The 10609-nt window shown below is 44.9% G+C and overlaps 1 protein-coding gene across 1 annotated transcript in view; it reads right to left on the bottom strand.

The window, feature by feature from the left end:
- LOC149372383 (uncharacterized) overlaps positions 1–8785 on the bottom strand; it is a 40244-nt gene extending 31459 nt beyond the window's left edge. Inside the window, exons 1-2 of the mRNA XM_089586190.1 lie at positions 8577–8785; positions 2077–2155 (exon numbers count right to left, since the gene is read on the bottom strand). The gene's annotated coding sequence lies outside the window, so the exon portion shown is untranslated. The remainder of the gene's footprint in view (positions 1–2076; positions 2156–8576) is intronic.
- Between the last annotated feature and the right edge of the window lie 1824 nt (positions 8786–10609).

Below are 10609 nucleotides of genomic sequence, written 5' to 3'. Positions count from 1 at the left end.
TCCCTGTCGGGAGGTTATCTGGGCGGGGCACATGAGTCGAAGTAAATGGAACAGCTCTTCGTCCATTCGGCGCAGTTACTACGCTTGGTTTCCGAGGGGCCCCTCGTGGTATCGAAGACCCGTCCGTCTTCGCCGTGATTTGAGGTGGAAAACGGACGCGGCTGGAACGGACATTCGGAGTCGCGTCCACGACATATTGTGCCGCTCGACGAGAACCGGAAATTAAATGTCGTGACCACCACGAGGGAAAAAAAACTGCTGTACTCTGCTCAGTTTTGCCACTGTCCTTTGACTGACGTTTTAACTTGCTTCTCCTCGATCAGCTACACGAATTTCTGTTCTTGCCAACAGGGATCGGGGGACATACGCATCTATCTATGCTACATTTTGTGCGTGTGGGCTGCGGCCTTGAAGCGGACGCTCGAAGAAGGTTCTGAGCTCTAGATTACGCGGCATAGCACACTTGTCTAGCAAACAAAAATGAAAGAAAGGAAACAATGGCTACTCCTGCAAAGAAAGTCTTCCTTGTTCTTTCTCTCGATGAAGCGAAAAAATGAACAAATGTTTGTATACATAGTCATTCCTGTTCTTTCTTTTTTCAGCAAAAAAAAAGCAAATTAATTTATCAGGAAAAGGGTTTTATGCTGCAGCAATTTTTTTCTTACATTCTTTCACTTCTATTTTCGTGTAATCGTCCGCTGGGGTGATTGGCATATCCAGGCAATAGTGGGGCTGTGAAATTTATTCAACTCAGGAAGAAGGGCATCAAGACCAAACGGAAATTAATTCAGGCTAAGATAGGCATTTCTCCTTCCATTGTGTAGCCTTTGCACGCCCGCAATACGTGTCGTTTCTACAATCACAGCATAGCTGCTTAACTAGCTCACATTAGCACTTTTATATTTTTCTTATTTGCCAGCAACAATTTAGGAGTCAAACCCTGCACAATAAATGTTATTTTGAGTGTGATGACTTTGTCGAGGCACCTCATAAATGTTTTGTGTAATTTATTCACTACTTATTCTCTTATTTTATATGTTGTGCCCGCGACGCGTACCTTAACGTTGTCTATGTTTCCTTATAGCTATGTTACTAACACGATTTATTGGGTGTTTCCTTTTACCCTGAGCAGATTTTTCTTTGAAAATCCGTGAAAGATACGACAATTCGGTCTGTTCAAATGGACTGTGCGGCATGGTGTACATTAGCAATGGGTGTCTGACTCAGCCACCCGGAAAAAATTCAACTTTTGGAATTCAAACGATCCACCCACGAGTGCCTGAGTTTTTTTTTTTTTTCATCTGGGGGCTACTAAGAAAAAGGAAGGGAAAACGGGGGGGGGGGGGGGGGGGGATTGAGTAAGCAATGGGTGACAAATTCAGCCACCCGGAAAATCCTGGACGTCCGCCGCCTGTAAACGACCCTTTGATGCGGACGACTTTTCGAGCGGCGCAGGTTCCCAAATAATAGATGAAAGGAAGCGATGAAGGCGTCTAGTGAAGCTTCTCGTTGTTGAAGCTGGCGTTTCCCTCTACTGCTGAAACGAATCCAGTGACAACAAGCGGATCTGGCGCCGAGGAAATCCCCTACACACAACCGCATGCATTCCCGTTTAATCCTCTCAGGGTGCAGTGCGTCACGGTGGTGCTATTATATAGGAACCTCGTGGAAGAGTGCAGCGACGCTAAAGCCGGCCCACGTGCGAAGGCTTCTCCTTGTTACACGAGTGTTGTGAAAAGATAGTTTGTACAACGTACGCGACCGAACTAGCGGGTATTACGGTACAGTAGCCGCCCGCAGCCGCAGCGGGACACACACGTGAGAGGGTAGGAGGACCCAAAATGGCCGCGTAAGAGTCCACGCTACTAAGGGATAAAAAAATTGCCAGGAACTTTTTTTTTTTAGTAAAAGAACGTTCGTGGCCTTATGTGAGGCGTAATGACGAAGTTTTTGCGAAGCTTTTTTAGCACATACATTCGTGTGTTGCACGCTGTGAAGGATTTTGACATAGTGAACCCAACCACGAAGTGTAAAAAAAAATTAAATCGAAGAACGAGGATTTTTAGGGGAACTCACAAGGCTTCTCGCTTACGCCTTCATTGCACAAGAGTGGTCACTATGGTCAAGGCTCCCAAGATTCTGGCCAGTGAAGATCCTATTTTGAGAGTGAAGAGAGAGAGAAAAAAAACTTTATTATGACAAGTGTGTTTAGATCCCCTTTGAGAGTAAATGCTTTATTATAAGCCCTTAATTAAACGTGACCTCCAGTCAGCTCCTACAGAAATTTTAAGTGGCATCGAAGCGATTACGCCAGCCGTTTTTGTCATGATCCAACCGCAGAAATCTGAGAATAAAAACAACTTCGAAAATAAAGTTAATTTCTAGCAAGTTAACCTGAATAAATATTCCCAGCAAAAAACAGTAAAGGCCTTAAGGTTAAATAATTTAAGTTCGAAGAAGCACTTAAGCGGTTTGCCTTTTCGTAATCTTTCAAAACGGTCCTCACTTTTGATACTTGTTTGTTATCTTCAAACCAAGGTGGACAAAGACTGTACTTTCCACAGAAACAAAAACGCGGAGGAGGCGCAGAAGCTTAACGCAGCTAATTATGGGGACCTAAAACCACGCTAATTTAAGGCTTAGGAGTAAGCTCGGTCATCCCGGCAAGCCATCTATGATGCAAGTCAAAGCCTCTACGACCTAGAACGACGTAGGTGGTTGCAACCCAGTTGTTCTCTAGACCATGGTGTCGCAATTTATCTAATGCTTGCACAAATTGAACAAATAACAGTGAAAGTTCGTTAGACGAGCTTTTTATTTGCGCATCTCGAACAAACCAGTCATAATGATGGAGGAGAGGCGTATATCACTATTTGCTGCCTTAAACCAACTCAGAATAACAAGGCACACTTTTTGCAACAGTGAACACCCGTCGCCAGGAGAAGCTTGCTGAAACTAAGTGTCTTCAATATTGCACGACGTTTGTACTTCACGCCTTAGGGCTCACAGAAAAGCTGTATCGTTAGGTAAAGTTACAGCAAGAGTGCTGAGCTACTTACTGCACAATCATAATTTGGTAAATGCCACACTTATCACGGGAAAGGAAAAATGCAGGCAGTACTTGCACTAACATCCAACTCTCATAGGTGGGCATGTAAGTATTACAGTAGGTAACTTTGTTTGTACTTACAAACCACAGAAACTATTCGTCTATATAGGCTTCTGCTACATTTTAACTTTATACTCACAAAAAGTATGACTATTTCTTGCGAAATAAAAAGGGGACATTTTTTATCTGTTTGTCGTTCTTATTTGTCTTGTTTGACTTGTTTGTCCTTCTCTTGTCTCGTCTTCCGTTGCACTGTTTTATCCAGTTCTTCAAAATTTTGATCCGTCCAAGCCTTGGGGATATGAAGACCGTCCAGCAACTTCTGTCCGTTCACATGTCATTACCGTTTCTTTATCTTAAAATATAGTTCAGATAAAATTGATTTCCGTAGCTGTAGGGCATCGTTACCCCAGTTACAGAATCAAGTATGTCTGATGAGGGATCGAAGTTTAATTATTCTTTCTCATATCTCACTCCTCGACTCAGCGACAGCCACGTAGTTCGATCGCTATCGAGGCGTCCATCTTTGTCAACTCGACTCGTTGTTTCGGCCTCATATCCTACAGGTCACCTGTTGCTATCTGCTTCTACTGAGCTTCAAGTGTTGCTGTTTTCAGCGAGAGTATGGTACAGTCTCAGCGCTTTCTATCTCCTGCCGCTCGGCATCGGCCCAATAAAGCTTGCCTTTGCGGTTGAAAACAGGCAGCGGAGGATTATCCCAGTTTTATCGGCCATTTTAGCACGGCGCGAATTGAGATCAGATAGTTCAGTGATACACAATAGACTAATGTTAACGTCGAAGAAAAGAACATCAAACACGCACATTTATTTTTACTTTAAAAAATGGAGGATATAAAAACTTCATATTCTGAGTATTTTTTGAATTTTGTGCACGGAAGTTGGCACTGTATCACCAGGATACATTTGGTTATGATGAATGGATCAGTCATCAGAGAAGCTTCTTGCGATTGTTCTTTCTTTCCATGCCTGAGCAAAACAAAACGACCGCGTAAGGCCGGCATTCACACAAAATGGTGCTGGCAACTTAAGTATGAATCGAATATAAAATTTTACTCACATCTTTATTCTTTCAAACTTCTAACTCTCGGTGTTGGTAGAGGAATTCCTAGAAACGCTTTATTTACGAAGACAAAGGGAGAATAGCGGGCATAGAATGATAAAGACAAAGACATGTAGCGCATCAGAAATGCCTTTGGATTTCAAAGGTTACGCCGTTGCCGACAAAGGAAGTCAACAAGCGGGAGGGAAAGGGCCGAGGAATTTGCTGAAATGAATAAACAGCTCCCAATGAGGGAGCGCCTGTCATTTCCAGGAAGACGAGGGAACAGGCCCGCCATTATTCCTGTCAAGACATAAGCGTCTAGTGCTCGTTCTCTTTTACTACGTACCATAAAAAAAAAAGGTAGGACGCGGAAAAAAAATTCACAGGGACGCATAATTCTATTGTGTTGGCAATGCGATAGCATCAGCAGCTGTTGATACCTCTACCGGAAGTGACTTCAGGTTTGGTGACGCCAATTCTCGCCAGCCAATGGGAATGCTTCCGTCTTGTGACGTCACTTCCGTCCTGCCAACGAGAGAATTTTATGAGCGGCGGTATATTTTAGCCCCATGGGTGTCCTAGTGCTCAAAGAATGCATTTCAACTTTGTTTCGTCTTCTTCTTCCTCTTCTTATCCTTCATCTTAACGGCAAGCAATCAGCTTCGTTTAAAAAACAAGATATTAGTGATATCAATTGGTGCGCTCCAGAACAGACTGATTTTTTTTTTTCGTGGATACATTCGACTGTCACTGCAGGACGGGTTTGTTCTGTTTCATGCTAAATAACAAGGACTTCATCATCAAAGCACCTTCATCTCTTCCTTCTGCTGATATATGCACTGGTTAGGACTAATAGACCGGAAATAAACGAGTGCATACCATTGGATGTTGTAGTATTTAGAAGCGGTACCCCGCTGGCCTGATAAGTAATGTATTTTAGAGCCGGTATCCAAAAATCCTTAACTCGTGTGCCTTCCAAAAAGAGAACGGTGCCGTGAATATTGAATGCGTTAAAGGCACAGCAGAGTTCAAGGTCTCTGCTCCAATGAACGCTAACCGAATCTCCGCACACTCTCTATCGAGTTATATCTCCACGCTCGCAACGTGTTGTGAGAAGATCCGTTCCAGGCGGCCATTGTTTACCCTCCGCACAGCGCGCACAGCCTTGTTTTGACAGCGCCAGAATGGCCTCCAAAAGTTTTTGTAAACACGGCCGTAGGCGCCAACATTTTCACGCGCGATCCGTGACAAAACGATGCCTATACTATAGTGCCTAGAATACTGGCTAGTGTCTCGAGCGGAGGGGTCTCCGCATGGGAGAAGGTGGCAGCGCCAGCGCTGCCTTCCAATTTTCGCCGCCAGAGGGCGCTTCCTGTCGTAAAGGTGCTGGATTGCTGCAGTTGCCCAGCCAAGCCTTGTGTTGTGCACGGTGTTCAGCTTGCGTCTGCGCGTTTCTTTGGTTTTGTTTTCGCTGTGATTTGAGCAAATGAACTGAAAGTTGCAGCGACTAATCGCTCTTGGGTTGCTTCAGTTCAGTGGCCTTGCAAAAACTTGGTTGCCCCGAACACGAGGCAGCAACCAGGCTGTGGATTGTTGTTCTATGTTTTGCTAAGAATTACGTTTTATGTTAAAGGGCTAAACAAAGACAGAGAGGCACAAAGGCAACGAAAAAAATTGTTGAAGTTCAGACACTGCAACTAGTTTGCTAATATCAATACAGTGTTTTCCTTTCTGTATATGTAAAGTGCCTTGCTTAAATAGTATGGCTGTGTACTGTTTCTAGGCGGTTCTCTTTATAACTGTTGTTGAACGGTCTCTCCAGCGACCAACTTCAAATATTTTGTTCAGTTAATAAATAATTCAGTGCCTTGCTTACTTTGTACAAACTTTTAGCAGTGACCAGTTATTTTTACCTGTTTATTATGGCTGTAGCTTTACAGTTTGCAGTATATTGTAGCCCTTTGTAGAAGAGAATCACGGATAGGATCACTTTTTTGTTTTCGTTCTTGCCTTTTCTTCCCTTAAAAGATGGAACGAAAATTCGCAGACACCTGCAGACTAAGAAAGCGAGTTCTAACTTCCAAATGAAATACAACGAGTCCTCTTCAGGCTGCATGTGTTCATTACAAACGATCATCGAAAACAGATGCAATGTTGGGAAAGAGTCCCTGTGATTTTTTTTGCACATACACGGCGCTATTAAATATTGTCTGACTGATATATCAAAATTCCAGTACGCGCGGTTGAACTGCAAAAAACATCGGCATAACATGTCCAGAAGTGTAGCACTGGACTGTAGAACTGAAATCCCTTGGGTCATAACCTTTGCAAAAGCTATGGATGCTATTTCATAATACCAGTGTCACACGGGCGCTTCCGATCGCTATCGATCCGTTTGGGGTGAAATTTTTTTTATCGCGATTTAAGAATGGTCGCCGCTGCGAGGTCCAGCCACCTGGATACTGCTGGTTGAGCATGACAGCATGACAGTGCGCGCAACAGCCTACGGTCGCGGTTGAGATGCGCGGATCGCAGTCAACTGAATTCGGATCGAGTAAAATCGTGATCGAAAGTTCCCATGTATCAGCAACGAATCCGGATCGGAGAGTTTTCGGGGATACTGTGGCCGCGCAGCTGTCAGCCTTCGGTGTTTGTTTCAAGTTGGTAAGCTGGGCCTCTCGCTGGATATTCGGCATTTAATTTACCTTCCTTTTTCACTTCAGGGGTTCTGTACAGTGACGCTGTACAGTGTACAGCGTGTTCAGTGTACGGTGGAAAGAATAAAAATTTTACGGATTGGATCTGGTAGTAAATCGGTGCAACCATATAGTTCTTGTACAACGCATCGTCGGTCTCGCGGCGCTATCTCGGTTGATGATTTTGTACGGACAGTGTTAGGCCGTTGAGTTTATGTTCCGTCGAGAAAGGTTTCGAACAAAAGTGCTCTCAAAGCACGGAGAAAGATGGGCTGCGTAGCGAAAAGCGCAGCGCATGGTTAGTTTCCAACGCCGGGTCAAGGCCGCGAACGCTGCGCGGTGGCACCTTAGCGACTGGCAGCGCCACCCTGCGGTGGCTTTGGGAAGGCATCACCGCGGCGGCCACGCGAGCGCGCGCCCTCGTCACACTAGCCAGTATATTCTAGGCACTATACCTATACAAAGTAAATACACGCTTACTTTACAAACATCGCACGCTCGAAGTAATTGAACCTGACGCCTATAGAAACGACCTGATGTGTACCAGAAAAACCGCATTCTAGCGTAGTAAAAAAAAAAGGCGGAGAATGCGGAAGGGCCTCGTTTTAGATCGTTGCATTGCATCTCCACAACACACGTGGGTGAACGGAATTCCACCGGAGCAGGCCTTCCGGAAAAATCAGTGCCGATCAAGACTTCCAACTCCCGTGCGTGCTTTAAAGTCAAGAATGCAGTCACGATAGACAGAGAGGCACCCCCCAATATAAAGTCCACTAAGATGTGAATTTTTCAACAGAGAACGAACGGGACAGTGGAAACCCGATAAAAGAAAAACATTGGTTACGAAAATTTTCTGCCAGTTTCTGCGTAAAGTGGAGTACAAACTACGCTCAGGGAATACCCACCGGCACTCGACGCGGAGGCTTAGCTTGGCAATCCGTGCAGCCGAGAGATTTGACATTTGTTGCTGTACAGGACGGAAGTCGTAAGGAGAGGAAAAGGTGAAAGAGGCGGGTGTGTCTCTTTTCAGCTTTTATCGCCTATTTTTTCTCCACCCCAAGCTCCGACAAAGCTTCGCGTGCTGTCATCGAAATTTCCAGCGAGCATTAATGGATCATCTTTTTTTCCCTCCAGATGATCCGCTTATCTTCTGAGGGCTCATTCTAGCGGCCTGCATGGAAGGGACCTGGCAGAAACCAAAAATGTAGTTGCGTTCCCAGGCCGCGTGAGATCGCATTAGAGAGAAAGCTGTTCATTTTTTTGTTCTTTTACTTTTACTTCGCTGGCCACCAATACAACAGCACGTGATCTATCACTGCTGCCATCACGGACGTAGCAGCCTTGCTCTTCAAGGATACCGGCTCAGGATAAACTCTGCAGCTGGTTTCTATAGTAAGGCGGGTGGCGGGCGATCATGCCGGTGTCAGTGCCGGGAACCGTCAGTTTGAAGCCTTGTTCGCCGAAAGCACGAGAAAGAAGAGTGCAAAAATTGGAATCAAGTCGGCCTGAAAAACGTCCTCATCAAGGTTTGTTTTGAAAACACAGAAGGCTAAGCCTAATAAAGCTCATAAATTATGGATGAGGCAAGATATGTAATGGATGTAATCCGTTTTCGTTCATGGATGACTTCTTTACTACGCCGATCTTGACGCTGTACATGCATTTTTGACAGCTAGTCGATGGTTTTCGTTGTGTGCGCTGCACTCACGTTTTATTTTCGTTCTTGTTTTAAGCATGAAATGCTTTTAGCCCCCGTTGTCGGCAGTGTGGTGACGTCACGCCGAGACCGAGAGCCATCATCCGGGCACTGAAATCCACTCATCCGGGCACTAAATTCCTGTCATCCGGGCACTGAAATCCACTCATCCGGGCACTGAAATCCACTCATCCGGGCACTGAATTCCAGTCATCCGGGCTCTGAAACGAGAACATCCGGGCACCGTACGAGACTTAACGAGATTTAACGAGACTCTCTAAGCCCTTCTACGCGACCGGCATGCAAGCGACGGTGGTCTCCAAACGAGTCACAAAAAATAACTGCTGCCAGTGCCTTCTCAATGTTTATCAAGATATCAGTCGCGCTGTGCGTTTGATACTGCACGGAATTATAATTTCCGATTTCTAATAACGCATGCAAAAAGCACATAAATGCCACGATACACTTCGTTGTCATGCGTGATCTCTTAGGGGCTTCGCGCATCGAAGCAAAGCCGCGCAGGCGCACAGGGGCCCGGGGGAGAAGCGCTGCGTTCAAAGGGCAAGGCATCGCGCCGAACGGGTGGTGGCGTTCCTCCCTTCCTTTACGGTGCGGTTCGGGTGTCCACCGAGATGGCAGAGAATTACTGCGCCATTTCCTTTCCTCAAAAAACCTTGCGTTCAAATGGCAAGGCATCGCGCTGAACGGGTGGTGGCGTTCCTCCCTTCCTGTACGGTGCGGTTCGGGTGTCCACCGAGATGACATTAGGCCCGTAAACATTTCATGCTTACTCTACTCTCGGTTACGGGAGAGGCAGAGATTTTTTTACTTTTTTCTCTTTGATCTGTACGTTCGGTTCTGTTTCTCCCTACAATGGTTTCGAGCTATACTTGCAATGTCGTTTAATCTGTTATTCTAACAAAGCTTTTTACACATTCAGCTTTTATTTTCCTGCTCTGTCCTCCCTTACTCTCATCCCCAAGTTAAAACTCATTTTTATCGTCCCGCTCCATCGACGATCAGGATGAAACACCGAATCAGGATTAAGTACTACAGATTGCTGATAACAACGTGCGATAAAGCCCTTCACTACAATCAAAGTCTCACACTCTTGCTTGTACGCACGAATGCGATAACTTTATCTTTCTTGCCACGTGCTATAACACTAAAAAATGGTCTATGTCACTTATTTCTGGGATTCAGCCGTTTAGAAAAGCATATAATTGTCATATTTTCTTAACATTAATTTGTCGCGCTACATTTTTGGTATTTTTATTAACTACTGTGTAAGTGTGATTATGAACATATAATTTTGTGCTTTTTCTGCCCATTGGTTAATTTTTGCTCACGGCGAATGACACCGACGATGATGCCGGCTTTTCTGCGACACAAAGGCCTTAACGCTCTAGCGTTGATAAACATGTTGTCGTAGAATTCGCATCCAGATATCTAACCAGGCGTGGTCATCCTTCTGAGAGGTCTTAGTTTTAGGGATAGCCAGATTAAAATTAACGCATCAACACGAGGAAGACGAGGGGAGCGTCGTAAAAGCACATTGAAAAAATTGAGCGAACCGTCACAGAAATTAAAACAATATAGATGAGAGCACGATAATAGTTTAGAACAGCAAAGAACCAAAGCAGGGTTAAAAGTGAAAAAGGAAAAATAAATAAATAAATAAAACAGCCACTATAATTTACTCAGCAAGGTGGCGCTCACCACCACCTCGATTCACCCAGATTCAATGGAGATGTCAGTAAGATCTATCTGTCTGTCTCAAACGGGATCGCATGTTGTTTTAAGCAGAACTGGAGCGCTTATCATCAAGAACTTGTACGCCACACGACGCATACGGAGTAAAGGGGAAACTTGGTGTAGTCGGTAACGGTGATCCATGGCATGAGAGATAGCGCAAAACCAAATCGAGGGACAAAGAACAGATACACACATTAGGGCCAGCGATGCGCGTTATGTGTTCTTTGTCTGACTTCTTGGTTTTGTGCTACCCCTCATGTCATGGATCACATACGTTGCGTCTTCCACAA

This window comes from Amblyomma mixtum, chromosome 1 (assembly GCF_055824585.1).
Source record: "Amblyomma mixtum isolate Tamu chromosome 1, ASM5582458v1, whole genome shotgun sequence".
NCBI classification, from domain to species: domain Eukaryota; kingdom Metazoa; phylum Arthropoda; class Arachnida; order Ixodida; family Ixodidae; genus Amblyomma; species Amblyomma mixtum.
The sequence above is the reverse complement of the archived record's forward strand: the minus strand, read 5'-3'. Positions and strand labels throughout refer to the sequence as shown.